Source organism: Lagopus leucura, unplaced genomic scaffold (assembly GCF_019238085.1).
Source record: "Lagopus leucura isolate 7727_CA_CO unplaced genomic scaffold, USGS_WTPT01 Super-Scaffold_806, whole genome shotgun sequence".
In the NCBI taxonomy this organism is placed as follows: Eukaryota; Metazoa; Chordata; class Aves; order Galliformes; family Phasianidae; genus Lagopus; species Lagopus leucura.
This window is the reverse complement of record NW_024962260.1, coordinates 2,098,039-2,115,405: the sequence shown is the minus strand read 5'-3', so window position 1 is coordinate 2,115,405 and position 17,367 is coordinate 2,098,039. Positions and strand designations below refer to the sequence as shown.

At 45.7% G+C, this 17,367-nt stretch overlaps 1 protein-coding gene across 1 annotated transcript in view; it reads left to right on the top strand.

The window, feature by feature from the left end:
* Positions 1-4,822: 4,822 nt before the first annotated feature.
* The window catches only part of ZNRF3 (zinc and ring finger 3), a 72,596-nt gene continuing 60,051 nt past the window's right edge, over positions 4,823-17,367 (top strand). The window contains exon 1 of the mRNA XM_042865560.1: positions 4,823-4,984. The gene's annotated coding sequence lies outside the window, so the exon portion shown is untranslated. The remainder of the gene's footprint in view (positions 4,985-17,367) is intronic.

Sequence of the window (17,367 nt, the reverse complement as noted above, 5' to 3'; positions counted from 1 at the left end):
CTCTCCCCTCCCCTCCCCTCCCCTCCCCTCCCCTCCCTTCCCCTCCCCTTGGTGATGTATACCGGGCAGTTAATGGGAAAACCAATCTCTATAACCTTCTGTGTGGGTTCAGTATTACCCACGAATACTCGACTTGCAGCCCAGAAATGAAAAGGTCATCGCTCACCAGTGGGGGGAGACAGTCACTGGTTTCTGCAGTGACAGGTTGCCGTCTCCCTTGTGACTGGATTTCCCACTGAAATGTGCCGTGCTGCATTATTTGGTGTTATTTGGTGTCACTTTGAATTATAAATCATAGGAGTAAGAACACCGTTTTCTTACATCTGAGCAGATCCTTTCTGTATATTTTCTGTTCTCTTTGCAAAGCGAATGTAGGATGAACTATGCTCTGTGCAGGGTCTGGCTGATACTGGAGGTAATCAGATGGAAATTCCAAATTCACAGCAACTGAAGTAAACTTTTAATCCATACTCATGGATTAACGTCTGTATTTCTTTGAGAAAAGATCATGTTTTCCTTTGCTTTCAATATATGTGTTCTTAATGTCACTGCCCTCAATGCCTCCCTGCTACAACCTGACTTCTCTTCCCTATGTTTCACATTCCTTAAACATCCCTATCAAGCAAAAGACAACATATGCTGTGGCCAATCTGCTGCTGCACACATACTTTTTTTTCTGGCTACTGTCACACAGAATGTGTAACAGCTGAACACCACCCCTGACCCCCCCATTAAAGGATGCAGTTCTGTTTACATGCACTCACATTTACTTATGTCCTTTCCTAGTCACAGCCCCCTTAAAATGCAAATAGAGACACACAAGCTTCGTGTTAATTAAATGAGATGCACTCAAATTGATTATTTTGTTTTAAAAGTGTAAAATCAATAACAGACTGTTCTTTGGACAGTAGAATTGAAGAGGGTTGGGTTTTTAGGCGTGTTTCTGCTTCTTTTGCTTCCCATGTCTCCTGCACACCCTGGTGAGTGCTGCTGCAGTACCCAGAGGCAGCAGCCTCTGATTTTCACAATGTTTGCAAGAATGTACAGTCTTAAGACCTCTGTTCTGCCCTTAAGCTTCGTTAAAATTAGCTGATGTGTTCAGAAGAGTGACAGGGCTGGCAGGCAGATAGCGTATGTTTAATTTCATTATGAAATGAGGCTAAAAGAGGCTCTAGGAGGGGTTCTCCTGTGTGCTGTACTTGTGGTTGACTGCACAGTTTTGGCAGAAGGCAGCTTTCAGACATCTCCAGTCAAATGTGTTTTCAAGGGTAGGGACAGCAAGACCAGGGCAGCGCGATTCCTGCCCGGTTTAGCAGTGAGAAGGGCTGGTGGTCACAGTGTGAGGATGCTCAGTGCTGGGTTTTCCTCTTGCCTGATGTGCAGAGCTGCACATTCTACACAGTATTCCAGCCCTGTTCCCAGACTTGAGCTTTTTTCTCAGCATGGGGGTATGTGAGTACTTCACTGACATTGTTTTCCATCCGTGTGGGAGGAGGGCTCTATAATACCTAGTTATTTGCATGGGAAATAAGATGTAGGAAGTTTAGTGTCAAAAGCACCCACTGGTGCTGGTTGCCCTCTTCTCAGGGCATTCTTTTTCAGACCATTTGGCATTATATCTCATTTCATTATGCTCAAATCAAAGCTCTTATTGACCTCAGCTGCAGTTATAAATGCTTGAGGCTTCTGTGTGTCAGATCCCAAGCCTCAGTTAGCTATGTAGGGAAAAAAAAAAAAAAAAAGGAAACATAACTGAAGTATTATGGCAAACTGAACTGGGAGCCATAATGCTGCTAGCTGGGAAGAAAGCCAGTTAGAAATATTTGATTGCTTTAGTGTTAGACAGTCCATTCTTTTCCTGCAATCTCCTGCTTGGATTTCTGCCCAAGTCAGGGAAACTTTGTGACCTGAGACTCAGTGCCTCATGTCACTCCTCGCTGTGTGACTGTGGGGCTATGGCGAAGGCAACATTGCTGTGCCTGCAGACCACAGCTATGGATAGTTTCGGAAGTCTATTTAATTATAAACAGAAGCAGGGGTTCTATCTATCTATCTATCTATCTATCTATCTATCTATCTAATTTTGATTATACTTCAATTATTTTTATCTACACTGGGATGGATGCTCCTGTGAAGGCAAAAGCGTACCCAGGTAACAGAAGACTTTCTCAGTACAAGTGGGCCGGGTACAAGATTTCTTTTAAACTATCCAATCTAAATACACCCTATTTTACACATACATATTTAAATCTGAAATCTTACTAATCTCTCAATGGTGTAGTATTTGTGTGATCTTTAAAGATGAAATAGAAGAGAGAGGAAAAGGAAAAAATAGATCTCTAGCATTCACAGATGCCTACTGAATTCTTAAGGACACTTGGGGTGCCTTGACCTACAACTTACAACTTAAGCTGCTTACATTTACTAATAGGACATTCATTGGAAGGGCCTGATTATAGTGGCACGAGGACCTTTTTACAGGAAGAAAAATATTTGGTGAAGAATCTCAAACCTGACACGCAAGGCTTAAAAACCTCCCAGTTATTGGAAATTAAAACCAATTCAAACAAAAACAAATGGAAATAAAAAAGAAGAGAGGTCTGTGAAATGTTATAGTGCCATAAATGGGTCAGATGAGTGCCAGGAAGTGGTTACAAAAACCCAGTTGTTTTTAATGGTGACTTGATCTCAAAACCATGATTGATCAAGTCCAGTTCTGGTGCAGGAAGCAGTGGTTTGGGGGATTGGTGGAGTAGGTGGTTGTCCTTCAGCAGCTGATGGCTTCCTGTTCTCTTCTTCTTCTTCTTTTCCTATAGCTCCCAGGCTATAGGAAGGGGCCCAGGCACAGATCTACCCTTTGGCTCGGGGAAGTTGGCATGCAGGAAGACCATTTATGACAGTGCTGGAGAACTGAACTATCCCAAATATTTTCCATGGGATACAATACCCTACTTAAGACTTTAGGAAAGGACTTTTTGAAACAAGTTAAGGGGTGAGAAGAGCGAGGCACCTGTGGGGCGGCAAGAGGGAACCACAGGCTTTGTTTCTCTGTTTCTTCATTTCGGGGACATGCACTCATTAGAGGGAAGAGGAACGGAAGGACACGTTCTGTATCCCAAAAGGATACAGAAACTCCCAAAGGAATGAGAAGACAGCAGGTCTAGATATCATTGGCCTAATCCACAGAGGATGTAACAGAAACCCACTCATCATAGTAACAGTGACCCCTGCATTCATCTCACCTTTTGCTGCAGATTGCAAGACCGTGTACCCGACTCTGGGAGCAGTCTTCCAGAGTTCTCCTTTGTTTAATCTCTTAAAGTCAGTTATGATGTAGCAAACAGTATGTTATCCAAACACCAGCCGTTGATACACAGGTAAAGAAAACCAAGGGGAAGCGGTTTGCAGGAAAGGTGTTTTTATTCAGTGCACTAGATGCTCGTTTCTGGCATCCTAATGGAACACGACTTCATAATATTCTTAAAATCATGTCGACTGCATGTTTGCTTACTGCTTTCTCTGCTGTGACCAGGCCCCAGCACTGCAGTGATGCCTCTTCCAGCTGCCTTTCTGTGCATTTGGTAGGTTTGGCCACCTTTGATTCGCTGTAACAAATTCATACTCAATGAAGAAACCTTAACAGATTTAAGCTAATGCTGCTGTGTTCCACTAAGGATCCCGTTATCCTGTCTCACAAGCTCAAAGAGTACTGAGTTCAAGATGCTGATCAATACTCCTAGGGCTGCAGCACCTCTCTATGCAGAAAGGCTGTAGGATTTGGGTTGTTCAGCCTGGAGAGGAGCAGGTTCTGGGAGATCTCACTGCAGCCTTCCAGTACTTGGAGGGCGCTTATGATCAGGAAGCAACTTATGGTTCGACAGTGATAGGACATGGAGGAATGGCTTTAAACTAAAAGAGGGGAGATTGAGGTTGGGTGTGAGGAAGCAATTCCTCACTCAGAGGGCAGTGACGCCTTGGCAGTGCTGCCCAGAGCTGTGGTGCCCCATCCCTGGAGGAGCCCGAGGCCATGGATGGGCAGCCTGAGCTGGGGGCAGCCAGCACACGGCAGAGCTGGGGGATCTCTGCGATCCCCTCCGACCTCAGCCATTCTATGATTCCTGCCCTACACGCGGATGAGGAACGTGCCGGATCGCTGGCAATGCCGTGTTACAAAGGCCCACAGCCGGTGCATGAAGCGCACCAGCAGCAGCCGTGAAGCCGTCGCGCCTTCGTGCCTGACTCACTGGGGCATCCCCAAAGCCCCCGGGCCGACAGCCCCGGCACCGCGCAGGGCCGGGCGGGCGCCGCAAAGCGCCGAGGCCGCAGTCACGCCCCGACCCCGCAGGCCCGGCCCGCGTGGGAGGCCGCCTCCCGCCAGGGCCTTCCTGGCAGCAGCGGGGCCCACCGGGCCGAACCGCTGGGCTCCGCGGGGCCGTGCGTGCGTGTGTGTGCGTGTGTGTGTGTGTGCGCGCCGAGGGAGGGACGGAGCGGGTCAGAGACGCGTGGAGGGCGGAGATAACCCCGTGGTGGCCGTCACGTGGAGCAGATGAAAGGGAAGCGGCTCGGCGGGGCGGGGAGCAGCCGGGCCGAGGGACGGGGAGCGCGGGGCCGGCGGCGGCGGCGGCGAGGAGCGGGGCGCGGCGCGGCGGGAGGGCGGCTGCCATGGGGCGCTGAGCCGCCCGGGAGCCCGGCCCCGGAGCTGGAGCCGCTCGGGAGCGATGCGTGGCGGCGGAGCGCCGCTCCCCCCCGCCGCGCGATGAGGGGCTGCGGGGCCGGCGCGGGGCCGGCCGTTCCGCCGCCGCTGCTGCTCGGGCTGCTGCTGGCCGCGGCGCCGGGCGCGGCGCTGGGCAAGGAGACGGCGTTCGTGGAAGTGGTGCTCTTCGAGTCCAGCCCCAGCGGCGACTACACCACCTACACCACGGGGCTGCAGGGCCGCTTCTCCCGCGCGGGGGCCACGCTGAGCGCCGAGGGCGAGATCGTGCAGGTGAGCGCCGCGGGGAGGGGAAGGAGGGGACGGGGAAGGAAGGGAAGGGAAGGGGGGGGCGCCGGCCCCAAGATGGCTCCGCGGCGCCGTCCGCCGTCACCTGGCGGCACAAAGCCCGCGCCGAGCCGGGCCGGGCCCCACGTGCGGCGCGCGGCCTGGGGGCGCGGGGCGCCACGGTGACAGATGCGCGCACAAAGGCCGCGGGGCGCTCCGCCGAGCCGGGCCCGCACCTCGCGGCGGAGCCTCGGCTGACACGCGGGGAGCCGCCGTGCGAGGCCGCGCCGGGAGCGGCGACGGCAACTGGGGGGGCGGGGATGGTGCGGGGCCGCCCGGCCCGGGGCCGCCGTCGGAGCAGCGCCTGCAGAGCGCGGCGCGCTGCGTGCGGATGGGAGCGCACGAGGCGCCGCGCCGCTCTCCGTCGGTTCCTCTGCAGGTCCGGCGCTGCGCTCAGCCTACCTGTTACTGCTGCCCCGGATCTCGGCTCCTTATTCAAGTTCCTCTTAACTTCTCATCGGAGAAATAAGTTCGGTTTTTATCTGAATGCGGCTACTCTTTACTCTGTTTGAAACTCTTGAAGTGCTTATCTAATTTCTTTGTAGTCACTGGTAATTGTTGACTTTATTTTTTTCCCCTTCGGCTAAGTAAAGAAAAATGACTTAAATGGTGTTTTAATAAGTTTGATTGTTGAGCAGCTGCCAATAGCAACCCTTATTTCTCTAACAGCAGTGGCATTTGTTGGCTTGAGTTTTGTCTATGCACACATACGTGCTTATGTATATATGGTTGCGTATCATAGAATGGTTGGAGTCGGAAGGGACCTCCAAAGGCCGTCTGTTCCACTGCCTGCAGTGCACAGGGACACCCACAGCTCCAGCAGTGCTCACAGCCCCGTGCCCTGAGTGTGGCTGTGTGCAGGGATGGGGCAGCACCAGCTCTCTGGGCACCCTGTGCAGTGCCTCACCACCCCATTGTAAACAACTTCTTCCTTATATCCACTCTAGACCTTCCTTCTGGGGGAGGTAGGTTAGGAACCATTTCCCTTTGTGTCTCCTAAAGAGTTTCTCCTTCTGTCTCCATGTACGTATTCAAAGAAAATTCCAGTGCCTCGTAAGCTCCAAAAACAATTAGTAAAGCTCTAAAGCCATAACAAGTGATTCTGAAAATAATACTTTTTTTTTTTTTCTTTTAAAGTAAAGAATACCAGTTTTTCGTGCATGTTCTTTCAGAGTTTCTGCTGGGAGGCTTTCTTGTAAAAATTCACTTGCAGGCAAAAGAGTTGTGAGGATAAGCTGCTGGGGAGCATTCTTGTTTATTCTTCCAGAGGAAAAAAGGGATGAAACAATTAATTTATGTTTCTGACATTCATTAAAAGGTAATGCTGGAAGGAGCTGAAACTGATACTGACATTCTTTTGGTCCACTGTCAAGTCATTCATGTTTCACTCCATGCTGTGTATCTATGGGGAAATCAAGAGCCTGATGTGTTGCTGTGTTAGCATTAAGGACAGAACAGACAGTGAGCATCACTGAGCACCTGATGGAGCTGTGGGTGTCCCTGTGCACTGCAGGCAGTTGGACTGGATGCCCTCAGGGGTCCCTTCCAATCCAACCATTTTATAATTATTCTCTGATGATGGCTTTCTTACTGTGGCTTTTCACCAAGGCTGTGTGTTTATGAACCCATATGAATACGTTGGTTTTGGTCATCGTTTAAAGATCACTGTGAAATTTAGCAAGGGATTTTGCAGCTGATGGCCCTTCAGCAGTGGCCAGCGGTGCTTCCAGCAGTTCAATGAGCTTCTCTTGTCCCCAGTCGTTTTGTCAGTGCACACAGGCTCTTTCAAAATTAAAATGCTTTTTTCGTTGAAGTGAAATATTAGAAATTCTTGAAGATCAGCCACACATTAGAGAATGAATCAAAGGAACTGTGGTTTCGGGACTATACAAAGACTTACTTTTGTTTATGTTAATAGCTTCAATTACTCATTAGTGTTGAAAGTCTCCGAACAACAATAACAACAAAAAACGACTTAAGAAACAGTGAACTTTCAGCTTTTGATAGGTTGTCCATTCAGTCTCCCACTGGTTATTGGTCAGATTGCTATCCAGCAGTGGTATGCTATTACATTGTTTCTCATGTTGTGATGACCAAGTCTTCTCAGGGTCAAACGTCTACCAGAATAACTCTTCAGAGAGATGAAATGTTCCTATGTGTTCTTTAATGTGGCCACAGTTTGCAGCAAACTCATGGCCAGGTTGCAGTGTCTGCTGCCCTCATGCTGCTGAAAGGTCTGACTGCCCTGGTGGTGTTGCCATGCTGGCATACAGTGTGCTTCCTGAGGCTGCGTCCTGGTGCTAGGATGGCTGAGACTGGGAGTCAAACACTTCTGCTTGGAGAGTGATTGAGAAAACAAGTCTTTGTTGAAACCACTGAAATGAAATTCTGCATTAAAACAAATGGTGACCAACAAGCTCCTTCTGGTTGAGACTTCTTGCAGCACTTGGACTGAAAGCTTAAATGTAGTTCTGTGTTGAAGTAGGTGCTATGTGACCACAGGCTTACAGTGCTAGGGCAGCATCACTGATGTGAGTAGCAGTGTTTCTATTGCTTGGAGAGGGATTATATACCTTAATTCTATTTGTACTTGGCAAGCCTCATAGAATGATAGGATCATTTGTGCTGGAAAGGACCCCCGAAGGCCATCTGTTCCCACTGCCTGCAGTGCACAGGGACACCCACAGCTCCTTCAGCACTCACAGCCCCATCTCTTGACCATGGCTGTCTGCAGGGATGGGGCCACCACCTCTCTTAGCACCCTGTGCAGTGCCTCACTACCCCCATTGTAAACAACTTCTTCCTTACATCCAATCTCAGTCTCCCCTCTCTAAGTTTGAAACCATTTCTACTTGGAGATGCCCAAAGCCAGGCTGGATGTGGCCCTAGGCAGCCTGATCTGGGTTGCCAGTTGTAGGGAACTGTTAGGTCAGCGCTTGAATTGGTGATGGAGCACCTGATGAAAGGGTGCAGCTGGCCCAGGGAGCACAGGCATATTATTTGCACTTGTGTTCCACAAGTGACCGGAAGGAGTGGACCCAGAGTAGGGCCTCCCTGGGCTCAAGTGAGGGCCAGCCATGTATGGGAGAGTATTGCTTGTACCTGGGCTGCTTCTGAAGATGGAGTGCCAGAGGCCCCTTCATCAGTTGGTAAGTTCAGTTCTTCTTAGTGTCTCATACTGTTGACTTGTCTGTGGTGCACAGTTTGCCCAGTATCACTGAGAATCTGTTGGAAGTGGTTTTGTTTTTTTTTGTGACCAGAGCACCAATGCATACTACTTTTAAGAGAAGCATTGTGGGGGAGAGGTTTTTGAAATATTGTTCTTGGTTTTGCTTGTGTGATAGAAGTTCAGGTTTTAGTTGATTTGTTTCTGCTTGGAAGCCTCGACAGGAAAATAAGTTGAATAGAACTCAACGTAGAACATAGAGAATGAGTTCTATGTAGCTATTGAACAGAAGTGATGTGGATTTGTAATGATCTCCAGTTGTATGTACCTTCTGTGCTCAAAAGGTACCACTGTGGGGTGAACAAGCATAGTGGGTTTTTTATTTTGTTTATTAAAGCTCCAGGAGGAAAACAGAATTTGAACACTTAAACTTCTTGCGGCTGTTTGTTGTAGCAATGCCCTTGCACGTATTTTCATCTTCTTTCTGTAGCAGAAGATGGGGAGGCTTAGATTTGAACTGCAGCACCATGTGAATGCGTGCCCTCCTTCAGTCTGCCTCCCACCCCTTATTTACTTGAGTAACTTTGAATCTTTCCTCTGTTTTCTCAAAAAGCAAAAATAGCTAAATTGTCAGGTAGGCTTTGCTCTCTGAAGTACTGGCAGAGTTTCTAAGAGAGCTGAAAGCAGCAACTGGAAATAACTGTGCGGATATGTAGATGTCTGGCAGTAATCAGAGGAGACTGAGTCAAGGGAACGTTTGTGTCCCTTGAGAGTAGAAATTTTTTTTATTTTATTTGATGCTGTTGCTTTGTGAGCAGGCAGGTTGAGTTTCTTCTTGTGCCTGAGGGCCATTCAAACTCAGGAAGTGGAATTATTTGTGGCATTGAGTCACCATTTTGGGTGTTTTCTTTGCTTGTTACTCTCTTAGACAATGAAGACACCTGTGATTGGTTTTCTGTCATTTCCCGTACCTTAAACGTGGTGCTCAGACTTCCAGTAATGATCTGAAGGATGTTGGGGTGATAGGTTTTCTCTGGTAAAACTGAATTCCTGGTACCTGTTTTTGGTTTGCATTGGTGTCACGTTCTTGCAGCGCGGTGTTTTGGTGCTGAGGAGACACTGAAATGTGGGTGCTTAGAATGGGATGGGTTGTTGAGCACTTACTGTGTGGGTCCATCCTGATGCATGGGTGGGAGACCTGGAACCTGTTTGCTTTGTCTTATGTGAGAAGGCTGCCTGAGTGTGATGCTCTACTGCTACCTGTTAGGTTCTGTGCTGTGAGAGGGAGGGATGTTTTTTTTTTCATGAGTTATGAATGAGTTATGAGTTATGAATGAGTAGCTACAGGTGTTGGGAGCATGTGAAGAAGGCAACCCATTGAAGTGTCTTGCTTAGGTTGTTCGTGCTCTTACGCTTTTGTCCTGACCCTGTGAGTTCCAGTCTAGTTATGTCAATACTTGTAGGAGGTTGGTTATTCTGGGCTTCTGAACACAGTATTATAAATAAGGATCTTTCACTTTTATCAATGAACATGGTATAAAACCTAAATCAATGTGGAATTTTAAGGGCAGCTTTTTTAAGGGTAGCTTAAAAGCTGTAGGCCTGCAGTGAGTGAGGCCTTGGAGCATAAAGACATCTGTGTGAACTGTTTCTAAATGGATCTAAGGCAATAGTAAATACATGTTTCTAGGTGTTACTACAGGAGTACAAAACTCAATGAGGAACTGATGTTTCAAGAGGAAACTCCTATGTCTGTAGTGAGCAGTACTGGATGGAATCCTTCTACCAGAGCAATGACAGCACTCGAGGCTGAGGCTGTCCCTTGAGGGCAAGGCAGGAGACAGCGTAAGAAAAATGAGGCAAAAGGTATCTGAGTATGGAGGAAAAGGTGTAACAGAGCAAAAAGTGCTGATTCTTGGAAGGATGAGAATAAAGATGGCAAAGGAAATAAGCTTATGAATCTAGGTCTTGAATTGAGGGCAGCTAGTGCAAGTTTATTTGCTTCCCCATTTTATCCCTTATTTTTGTCCATAGAAAGTCATTGGTGGCAGTTCAGATAATTTTTTCACATAGTTCAGTGAGAAATTTTCAGACTTAAAGATTTATGCAGTTGCATCCTTGCCCTTAGCAGGATGCTGACTGCTGCCTTTCAGGTACTCCTGTTGCTCATTCAAGAGATGGCACTGGGGCAAAAAAATCCCAGAGGAGAGACTCAAAAATTGTTAAACTTGGAGCTGTTTGGAGAAGTTTTTCATTTATATGTATTTACGTTAAGACTGGATCTATGTGAATATAATGGTTTAGATGTAATTACAGCCTGCTTTGCAGTGTTACCAGCGCTTGTGGCCAGCCGTGCCCCACGGATAGGACTGGCACACACTCACCCTGAGCACACTGGATGTGACTATAGGATGGGGTAACCTTGTTTTAATTGCTTTGTTCACGAAGGGCTTCTGAAATGGCTCTGGGTGAAGCAGGTAGAGGTCATGATTTGGTGTGGCAGAACTTGATAACAAAATGTAGGCAGCTTTGCTCGAAGCGGGTCTTATAGGAAAGTCTCTAGTAGTTGTATAAAACCATTGATTAGCATACATTGTAATTTTCTTTCAGTTTATACCATCTTGTGGTGGAGTATGTATTTAAAAATGCTCCCTTTTTTATTACAGTCTTCCAGTCGTTTTGTTTTGGCGTTTCAAAGTGAGGCCCTTCTGGACCAAAATAACTTTCACAAGCATAGTTTTTCAAAGTGTGAATGCTTTCAAGAGGCCAGCATCTTCTTGGTTAAGGAGAGGTGACATCTGGAGGCAGCAGTCTGTCGTATCCTCTGTGTGAGTTCTTTACCCAGCTCTGGAAGCGGTGCAAGTATTTGCATTAATACCTAATGCATTAAAAGTGCTCCATTTAGGAAGTGTTAATATTTAACTTGAACATACTATCTCTTCCTTTGGACATCTACGCTTTACTATGCAAGTGTGGTCAGAACAGAGGTGGTTGTGTCTGCATATGGAGACAAATGAATGCAAGTTGAATGTTTGGCCTCGTTTCTTGTGCTTCCTGACTTGAAGGGAGAGCCCTTCACATTAAAGAAGATTGGCAAAGGAAGAAGAGATTGTTTTCAAACAAAGACATGTTTTGAAATTGCTACAACACGAGATTAAAAAAATGAATGCGTTTTTTCTTGACTATCTGACACTTGAACCAGACATGACCAGGAAAGTGTGATTTTATTTTTTTTATACATCCAATAGAAACCATCAAAATGTGTACTTTACTGCACTCGCACCACTGGTGGAGCTGTGTTTATGTTGGGATTGAGTAGCAGTGCTCAGAAGAAGGATTGTAGTGCCTTGGAGTGTCTCTTCACAGTGATGAGCTGCTATCATTCTTTATTTCCTTTTCATGCTTCTTTAAAAGACTTCTGTTGTTGCATTTGGCTTTAAGATGAAAAACCAGTTTACAAAGGTTGATTAGGTGCCTGTTATGTTCCAGACACAAGTACGCCCTTAAATATGCAGCTTAATATATGCAGACTCTCTAGGCTTCCCAGACTCATGTTGCTCTGTACACTGATGTAAAGATTTTTCATTGTTTCCTAATGCTGTTGGCAGCTTAATCTTTCTGTTTGTTTTCTGGAGCTGAAGCTGTTTTATTATTTTGCATCATCGTTAGTAATCAAGCGAGCTGAAGCCTCAGTGAGGAGGTGAGGAACTAAGGGACATATTTGAGAGTCAGCAGTGGTGGTTGGAGTGCAACTGTTTAATTAGCTGTACAGGCACAAATGTTGCAAGTATGTGTCTCCTGCTGTGAATTTATTGCATGCGCTTGGTAAGCAGCTTTCAAATGCTTCTGATTGTAGTGTTTGAAAAAATTGGTTTTTATTCAGAAAGACCCCAGTTTGCACAGTTTCTGCCAACATCTGTTTTCCTAATTTGATCCTTTTGATGCTCGTCTGCTGCAAAACAAAAAATAAAAGTAGTAATTTTGGGTGGGAGAAATCCTTCTCTATTTCTCACTCTGCCTCCCCCCAGCACATGCTAACCTAACTTTTCAATGGATTTACTGTTGGACCTGAAAGCTTCCAACCTTTGAGCAAAGCATGCATTTGGAGAAGCGACTTGGAATTATGGGAACTATTCTGTTCCTTTTTGTACACGAGTGGATCAATTATCTTAAGTCTGTAGATAGTGGGGAAGAATCTATATTCAAGTTTGTGACTTATTTTCTGCAGAAACCATCCTCGAAGGCTTATGGACTTCTCTTACTTGAGCCTGGCTACATGGTGGCAGCTGCAATTCAACCCCAAAATAATAATAATGGAATCTGTATCTCCTAGATAAAATATTATACATATAATGTGCCAGTTATGCAGATTAGTGCTCTGTTCCTTTTCCACTGAAGTTTTACTGCTCTTTGCTGGTTTTGGAGGTAAGGTTGGAGGTTCGGATGCTCAGTGTAGCAGTTGCTGATTTTTTTTTTTATTTTATTATTATTATTTTTTTTAAAGACTGGCAGTTCTCTTAGGGAAATGTCTAAGGCCCATAGATGGTGTGTGTCTGTAACATGAAAACAATATAGGTTTGCATTCTGGTGTTGCATTTTACAAGGGTCCACCTTACCCTCTCTTACTTGTTTTATATTTACTTAGCATCTGCTTTAGGGGGCTTTTGTCATTCATGCTCTGATGATGAAGGATTGATGAATGCCTGATGGATGCCAAGCTGGCAGGCATCCTGCATGGTGCACAGCAAGACCGAGGGGAACTTGTGAAGCAGAGCCAGGCGGTGCTGGTGAGTTCAGTAGCTAATAGGAGCCAAGGGTTAGAGAGCTGTTTTTACTCAGAGGCAAGGTATCCCCAGTCTGCTAGTTGGCAGTGTTCTGTCTGTTTCAAAGATAATATCTTTTCATCCCCACACTGCATTGAAAAGGCATTGTGGAGTAGTTAACGCACAAAAATTCTCAAGGTGTGATCTGCTTGTCTTCTGCTGTTTGAGAAAGCAAATGACTTTGGCTCTGTGTTGCCACAGCTCCTTCTTCCCCACCACATTTTTTTTTCAGTGTATCTTTCAATGTTTTGATATTGGGAGTTTACAGAGATATTTCTGTAGTAAAATGGCAGGACTGCTGTGGCACACTGGGATAAACTTCTCAACCATATGTATTTTGTGTATATTCAGTTGCCTCTGGGAGCTGTCTCCCTAAATAAAGGAAGTTAAAGATAGGGGTTTCCTTTCATCTATCCCTCTTGTCATCTTCAGACAGCCATGAGAAGGTTCAGAAGTCATGAAATCTTTCAGATAGCTTTAGCATTAAGCATAGGTCTCTGATGTGGAACGGTCAGCCAATGTTTGCTTGTGTGTGATGTATGTGGTACAATTAAATTGAAGTTGCACAAGGATGAAGCTAGGAAAAATAGCTTTTAAACTATGCAAGTGGTTTCTTTTTCCACATCTTGAAGTGTGCTGGAGCCTGGACAGACATTTCAACTGTGCAAGCAATATGGGAAGAAGCTACTGTCCTTGTCAGGTCTGAAGTGTCCTGAAAGAGTTAAGCTCTAATTAGCTCACTCATAAGGTATTTAATATCCTTATTAAACTCAACTACTGGTTTACTTTTTTTTTTCTTCTTATGGTGAATAAAATTTCTTAAAGAGCTGAGCCTCTGCTTCTCAGATCAGAGGCTCACATGTTGAAGCTGGCAGTGCTAGAGGCTAGTTCCTATCTGTGTGACAGCATTTTTAATTTAACAGGACCGGCTTTGATGTGCTCGAATATTTATAGGAAGCTTCAGATCACTGCAGTATATGTTCTTTTTAACTGGAGCAGAAGTTCCTCTTCATGCAACAAACTTTGATTCTCTCTGTTTACTCTTGGGTCCCTTTTGGATTTGCAGTTATCTGAGAGGTTTTGTGTTACAAAAATACAGTTTGAGTGGGGGAGGAGCTGCTCAATTTCCCTTCTAGTTTCTTCAGTTTGGGGGGTGGTTTGCTTACTGCGTCTTAGCTCCTTGTTTCAGCCCAAATACAGCTAGTGACATTGTGGGAGAGACTGATACAGTGAAATTGAACTTAAGCTAAATGCAGTTATCATACAACTTTCTCCCATCATCTGTGGGAGCTCTCCTGTGGTTGCAGTGTCTCAGACCTGAGATGGGTTCAAGTCAAAGGGCACTCAGGAACATGTGCTCATGTCCTGGAGAATCACAGAATGGTTGAGATTGGAGGGGATCTCAGAGATCCCCCAGCCCTGCCGTGTGCTGGCTGCCCCCAGCTCAGGCTGCCCATCCATGGCCTCGGGCTCCTCCAGGGATGGGGCACCACAGCTCTGGGCAGCACTGCCGGGGCCTCACTGCCCTCTGAGCGAGGAATTGCTTCCTCACATCCAACCTCAATCTCCCTTCTTTTAGTTCAAAGCCTCTCCCTGGTGTCCTTTCACTATCAGACTGAGTAGAAAGTTGCTTCCCTTCCACTTGTAAGCGCCCTTCAAATACTGGAAGGCTGCAGTGAGGTTTCCCTAGAGCCTTCTCTTCTGCAGGCTGAACAGCCCAGCTCCCTCAGCCTTTCTGCACAGGAGAGGTGCTCCAGCCCTTTGATCATCTTTGTGGCCCTGCTCTGGACCTACTCCAACAGAAATAACAAGAATAAGAGCTTTCAAGTCACTTTGTGGCTTAAAGAGGAACTGAAAATTTGAGGTTAAGCTCTCAGTGGGAGCTGATCAGAAATTATGGGGGGAAAGAAAAGAAGTTTTAGGTGGAATTTGCCTTTTTTTTTTTTTTTTTTTTAAATAACTATTCCACTTAGATGGTTTGGCTTACGTGGAACTCTGTTCGTACTCAGGCAGCAATCCTAATAAAAGAGCACCCAGTGGGTCAGCTATCAGCTAAGAGTTTTCCTTCTCACCTTTCTTTGCCTGGGCAGCTTACCAGGCATGCTGTCTCTGAACTGGAGCCCCTCCAACACCAAGAGGTGGGCTCTGTCAGAGCTGGCACTGTAGGCCCTTTCCAAAACAGTAATGTGGAGTTTTTGCCACTTTCGCTAGTTTTGGTATCTTAGAAAGGCATGATTGTGGTTGGAATCTTTCTCTTGATTGTGCCAGAAGAGGAAGTGTCTATGTCATATGAAAGTGTTTCTCAGGCTAGCTATTCCAGTAAACTACTTTCTTCCTTTTTTTTCCTGCTGTGTTTCTGTTCTTCCTACTTTATCTTTACAACTTTGTTGTGGATCTCTTGTGGACTGCTTTATCATTCTTACTCCTTCCATAGAAAGCCTTATCATGGTCAACTGGGACATGAAATCATAGAATAGAATCACAGAATTATAGAGTATCCCGAGTTGGAAGGGAAAGCAAAACAGCAGTGTTTTATTTCCTAGAGTTTTCCATGCGGATGCCAACAGTTGGGGCAGATCTCTCTAGTTTGCTCTGCTTTATTGTTTTCTTCACAAAGTTCTGTATGTTTCATGTCATATGGCTGTGTAATTGTGACTTTTTCTTTTATGCTTAATTGGGAACTCAGTTATCCAAGCAGCAGATTTCTCATGTAAAAATTCAGCCTTTCAGTAATGGTAACTTTTTATGCGTATTTTAATGCATGTCTTACACTGGAAAACATTTGTTAGTGTAGACATTCCTACTGCAGATGCTCTCTGTTGGTACAGCCTATTCTCGTTCAGCAATTGATTTCAATTATGTCACTGTCTGCATAGCTAAACAGTGACAGGGAGTGACCGCAGGAGAAGTGATTGATTAGCCCCACTGCATTTGTGCCTGTTTGATGCAGGTAGTTTGCTCAGAGTAATGCTGCTCTTGTTAGGGCAGTTCTGCAGGGGAACAGGGACCTGCAACTTGATGTAGAGCTTCTAAAGTACACCAGCCAACAGAACTGTGCTAGAAGTCAGCTTATGGAGTCTAAAACTACAAAAAATGAGTATGATATCAAGAGAAGAGCTGATCAGAACGTGAAGCAGCTGTGAGTGTCTTCAGGAAGTCAGCATTGTTCGCTAAAGCTGATGTGAGGTCGTCTAAATTGTGTGGCTGCTGAAATACATCTTTGGTGCTTGTGTTGATGGACGGATGTGTCTATGACCTCTTCTTTTTCTGCAACATCCTTATGAGATGGGAGAATTTTTGAAGTATCCAATTATTCGATGCTTTTGTCTCCGAGAAGGGTTTATCTAAAGATGGTGATGGTTTTTGTTCGGTTTTTATGGAACTTTGGTAAAGCTGTAAAAGAAAGTTGATACTACTGATGTGAGGCTATGTCTTAATGAGTTTCCCTCTTGCCTCTAGCATATGGAATTATTGTAGTTAAAAGGAATTACAGAATTCAAAGGGAACAAAATGCAACCTGTGTATGGCACCTGTGTGACATGTTGCGGTTAGGCCAACATTTTCTCACTGTTAGTGTTCTGTTGCTGAGACAGATGTCCTCATCCTTGTTCAGGGGCTGCAGTTCCTTCCTTGTGGCTGAAAAATCTCGCCTGAAGTCATCAAGACCAAGGAGAAGCTGCTGAAAGGGCCCAGATGCTCTCAGGGCTTTTGACACGTGATATCCCATGGTACAAAGGATGGGAGAAGGAATGGAATTCTCCGTTTATAAAGTCTGCTTTTCCTCGCTCCTTTCCTGCCCTTTTCAAGTGATTTGAGATCGTATCGAGTGTTCAAGGGCTGGATGGACTTAAATAAACCCTTATGCTAATAAGATGTTCTGCAGAGGAGTGTTGTGAATGTGACCACGATGTCTCAAGGTGCAGCTTTCATGGTGAAGAAGTTCTGTCAGGGAGGGATTATTACAGAGCTTGTAGCAGAGACTTTGATCCTGTCAGCATCCACGCTTAGTTACTGGCACAAATGAGAACTGTGTTTTTATTGTTCAATTGTTTCTCCAGTTTCCAACTCTGCTTCCCCAGTGAATATATTTTTCAGTGATGTTTTATGGTCTGAAGTCATTGATAAACACATATGCAGGCAGTGGCTGGAGCCATTGTGGCTGAGCCATTGAGTCTACAGCTTTATAGTCTTCTCAGGTTACTCGGATGGTTGTACTCTTTTAAGTGAGCTAAACAGCATGTGCTGCACTTGACAAATGTTACTCAACCTATGTTTAGAGAAGGAATGGACTTTGGAAAATTTTTCAACTTCGGAAGGGGCTACTTCCATCTAATGAAGGA